The sequence below is a fragment of the Culicoides brevitarsis genome, chromosome 3 (genome assembly GCF_036172545.1).
Source record: "Culicoides brevitarsis isolate CSIRO-B50_1 chromosome 3, AGI_CSIRO_Cbre_v1, whole genome shotgun sequence".
NCBI lineage: Eukaryota > Metazoa > Arthropoda > Insecta > Diptera > Ceratopogonidae > Culicoides > Culicoides brevitarsis.
This window is the reverse complement of record NC_087087.1, coordinates 17405305-17410580: the sequence shown is the minus strand read 5'-3', so window position 1 is coordinate 17410580 and position 5276 is coordinate 17405305. Positions and strand designations below refer to the sequence as shown.

The following is a 5276-nucleotide window of genomic DNA, read 5'->3' as shown; positions in this document are numbered from 1 at the left end:
TTCGTTCTTTTTGTTCTTTGATAAGTAGCGTAGATAAGCTCATTTGATAACTTCCGTAAGTAACAAACAGAATATCGGAAATTAAGGATTATCCAAGAATGTTAAGAGCTTTGATGAATTAGAAGGACATTATTGATAAAAGGTAACAGGAAACAAGAAACAATAATGGGCATGTGAAATAAAATCAACTAACTTGTGAATAAATATTAGGACAAAGTTATTTTTTAATTCAAAAAAATAAAAATACCAAACTCATGTAAATTTTTTAATAAATAAAATAATAGGATTTGTATCAGATACCAAAAATATTTTAAGTTGCGGCGATGCTTGTTTCCCCTTTTTTAAAACCCACATTTACACAAAACAATCAGGATTAGGGACTTTTTGGCATAATTTCAACGAACACTGGTTGGGTGCCTTTCCCAGTTTGACTCATAAACGAATGAATGAATTTTCAACAACTATTTACCAACTTTTTACACAGATAATAATTGTTGTTTAAATTTATTTTGAACACACGATACATGCAAAAAAATTGCATGTTTTTTTTTTAATAAAACATTGCTTTTTTGCAGAAACCAAGTAAAAGTTTGAAATTTCAAACTGTGTTGCTTCTACATAATATAATTTGTAAACAAATAATTTTACCCGAAAAACCATTTTTATGTGTTTAGAAATATTATTATGATACAAAAAAATCCTTTTTCACGTTTTCGTTATTCTATACCAATTTTTAGGTTGTTTTTATTTTTTAGGGATTATGAGAAGATTAGCATGAAAATTGGATGTATTTATATTTTCGACGGACATCTACATAATATAATAATTTTTTGCTGTGGACCAGGACTTGTTTCAACAGGATTACGGACAGAAAACAACAGCTTATGAACGTGGACCGATATCAAAAATGGACGTTATATTAAATCAGTCATCCATGTATGTCTCGTTCGGAAAATGGCAAAGTGTCAAGTGGACCATTATAAATATAAATAACTTTCTTTTCGATCAATTTGATTTAGAACAAAAGGATTTTTCACTTTTTTTATTATAAATTTGATCAGAATTTTTTTCTTATTATAAGATGGGTTTCTGGAGAAACTTGAGGTTTTTTTTCAATGAGATTTGATCGCATTTTTATGATGAAATACAGTAGCGATCATAAGTTTTTTGCAAAAGGCTTTTTTTCATACAAAACTCTCAAAATCGGGCTCCTGTGAAAAATATTAGTTGCGTCCGGAAAATTTCTTCATGGGTTTCATAGATATGAAACGACTTTCAATTTTTATATAAAAATTGCTATTTTTGACCATTTTTTTAAACAAAACACCCGTGAAAATAAAAATTTTCTTAATAGCGAAAAATATTTTCCAACGGTAGCCTAACAAAAAAAATAAGCAAAAAATTTTCCGGAAAATGTTTTATTATTTTTCCTTTTTTAAGGCCTAAGAAAATTTTTCATTTATATTTCAAAATATCTCTGAAACCCATGAAAATAAAAATTTTCTTAATAGCGAAAAATATTGTCTTACGGTAGCTTTTCAAAAACATATAAACGAAAAAATTTTCCAGATGCAACTAATATTTTTCACAGGAACTCAATTTTGAGGGTTTTGCATGAAAAAAGCCTTTAGCAAAAAAATTTTATATTTTCGATTTTTTTTGTGGACTTTCTGGAAAATATTTTATTATTTTTCCTTTTTTAAGGCTTAAGAACAATGTTTATTTCTCAAAATAAAATTTTTTGCATGTTGGAAAGTTTGAAGTCATTTGGGTGAAACTTGACAATGTGCATTGGGGCAAAATTTTAGAATATGCATTAGGGTGATATTTCAAAAATTTTCATTGGGAAAAAATAATAAAATGAGCCTTGGGATGAACATTTTATCCCACATTATCAAATTTCACCCCAATGCACATTCTAAAATTTTGCCCCAGTGTACAATCTTTTTATTGGTTTGTATATAATTCAGTTAATTTCAATTTTTTGCAAATCAATAGGAAAATGTTTTGAAAGAAAAAAAAAATTAAAATTTATGACTCTTGGCTTATGCAGTTTTTTAAGTCAGTTAAAAATTGAGATTTTAAATTTTTTTTTCATTTTTTTCTTTTTCTAAAAATTTTCAAAAAAAAAACAAAAAAAAATCATTGACCAAACTTTGATTAAAAACTTAAGGACAGACATCCACAAAAAACAAAAATAAAAAAAAAATATTCATAAAAATCGATCGATAAAGAAATCCTTCATATAAATTTCATTTGATTTTGAGTAAAGTGTTAAAAATACATGCGAACACTTTGAGGGTTGTTCTTTGTCTTCACCTTTCTTCCGTCATAACATCTACGCAATATTTTTTCTCTTTTTAACCTTTTTCTCTTTTGTTTATGATGGAAAACCGAGAGAAAAGTGATCCGATGATTTACGTAATCAAATCATTTCTGAATTGAATTCCTTCCATTTCACTCAACTTTCTTCACATTGTTCAAGGCAACGAATATCGAGCTTTGTTTCTAATAAAAAGACAAAGACACACACACACGAAAAGGTAATACTAGAAGAAGCGAGTGACATTGTTGAGGCAAGTAAGTCAATGCCACGTGATAAGACGAAGAGCAAAAAAAAGGACAACAAACACGTTCTGACACTAATGTCAAGTAAATCGGTCTAAATCCGCCAAAATCAAACAAAATTTTGTGTGTTGAGGTGTTTTTAAGTGACTAAGACGAAAAATAAACATCTTAAAATTTTTTCTTTATTATCGCCATCCACCTTGACGATGATAGCATGACACCGAGCACCAACCTTAAAACGATCTCCAAACAATTTTCGCATACTAAATTTTTATTTTTTGTCATTTTCTGCATTGCCGTTCCAATCTCCGATCTCACACTTTACGTTTTGTTTGCTTTTTCGATTATTAACTCTCTAAATAACAGCCATTCACGAGGCGATGCCTTGCTGGAGATATTAGCCATGACGACGAGCGACGACGACGATGACACGATTTAATTCAAAGTGAGTCTTCACAAGGTGATAATAAAAATTAAATCTTCTAATATATGTCAACCCATTTTTCATTGCCTTCCCTCACTCGGTGCCGCTTGCCGCTTGATCTAGACAAATTGCCTGACAAACGCGCCACACACACACAGCGACACATAAACCACACATTAAAACGGTAAAAGGTGTCGACTCTTTGACACGCCAACGTTATGACGCGTACAAAAGGACTCATTTTCTGTGTGATGTCGACGACGAATGACAAGAAAAAAGTGGAGAGGGATGAAAAAATATTTAAATTTTACAATCTTGATGACGATGTGGCTGCCATGAGTAATTTTTTGTCTTCTTGTTATCATTATTTTACAGAAAATCTCTCTTTTATTATGCTGATGACGATAATAATAATAGGAGAATTTACTTCCAGGGGAATTATTTAATTTTGAACAAAAAAAAAAATATAATGATGACGAGCAGCAACATGAGTGCTCGAGGCTTCTTGCTGTCAAATGAGAGATTTTTTTGTGAAGCCTTCGAGGTGAATTTTGTGGAACAAGGGAAAAATAAACATGTTTTTGCAGGAAAAAATAAATTAAATTAGCTGAAAAATCAAACATGTTGTTTGGACTTAAAAGACCATTAAATTTTTCTAACAACAATTTTCAACTTTAATTAATAAAATAAAAAAAAAATTAGACGAAAACTCGATTTTTGAATTTCTTTTCGATTTATGAGTTCATAAATACAAAATTTTAGTTTTATAAAATGAATTTAATACAGAAAAATTTTTTATTTGAATTTTAAGTTCTTTTTTTTGTGTAGATAGATAGATATGGATGGCTCCACCGCGGATCTCAAGATCCTATTGTGTATGAACTTTGTCCAACGAACAAAGCTCGCGCCTTCCAGCGGTATTTAAACCGCGAATTATCGTTCATTCTATTTATTCTTCAAAAATCTTAATTTTTTTTTTTGTGAAATTTCTAGTTTAAAAAAGGATAAATCGCATATACAAAAGCCATATTTCATATAAAAAGGAATTTTTAATGTCGTTTTATTTAACTTTTTTTTAATTTTTTTTGATAAGCTTTAAATACAAAAATTTTAATTTTAAATTAGGCCGCTCTAAATGTTTTTTGAACTTTTTGTCCCATTTTAATAGTCAAAAATCAATGGGGCAAAATAAAAAAAAATTGAAAATATCATCAAAAATAACTGTTTTTTTCAACCACTTTTTTCATGTTTTTTTTTTAAATTTTAAAAAATTTTTTAAAAATTTTAATTTTAAAGAATTTAAGAATTGAAAAACGAAATTTAATATGAATTTTCTTCTTTAAAAAGTTAAAAAAAAATATTTTTTTAAAATTTTTTGACATAATTTATTTTAATAAAATTTTTGACTTGAAATATTTTCAAATCAATTTTAAGTTATTAAATCTTAATACAGATACCTTAATAACAACTAAAAAATTTAAAAATAAATCAAAAATTGTTTGAATATTGTCGTTTTGTATGAAAAAGTATTTCAAAACTTTTTTATGAAAAAAAGTTCTTGGGACAGAAAGTTCGAAAAAAAATTAGAGCAGCCTTATTTTATAATTTTTTGTAGATTTATCCAATTTAAATGGACTAAAATAGATTGGGCAAATGAAAAATCACAAATCTTTTTTTAACTTTTTTAATTATTAAAGTATTTTTTATTATTTAAGTATTAAATTTTTTTTCACTTAAATTTTCATAAAATTTTGAATTTTGGCAGAACTGACTTTAAACAAAAAATCATTCTCAGTGGTAAATAAATTATTTTAACTTTACAAATTCTTCTTTAATTCTGTATTTTTTAAACCGTCGATCACTTTTGTTTCATCATCGTACAAATGAAAAACCTGAATCTATAAAAGTTATTTTTATCACTTTTCCTCATCCACATATGTACTACAATCACTTCACATATGAAAACTGTACATTCATACACATATGGGATTGTGGCGCAATTGGTAGCGCGCTCGCTTAGCATGTGAGAGGTACCGGGATCAATACCCGGCAGTTCCAAGATGATTTTTTTTCTTTTTCAAAATATTTTTTTCTTATTCATTTCTTTTTACCACGCAATTTTATGTCGAAACCAACAAAAAAGTGTCATTTAGATAAGAAATCATTGGATATAAAATCAACCAAAAACATAAAATTTATTTTGTGTAAAGAAATTTATGAAATCCCTATCCTCATTCTAATGATAAAAAATGTTCGACCTTGAAATTTGGTTGAATAAAGTCGT

At 27.7% G+C, this 5276-nt stretch overlaps 1 non-coding gene across 1 annotated transcript; it reads left to right on the top strand.

Annotated features, from left to right (window-relative positions):
* Nucleotides 1-4977: 4977 nt before the first annotated feature.
* Trnaa-agc (transfer RNA alanine (anticodon AGC)) lies at nucleotides 4978-5050 on the top strand. Its single transcript has one exon. It is a non-coding gene; the product is annotated as a tRNA-Ala (tRNA).
* Nucleotides 5051-5276: the final 226 nt, after the last annotated feature.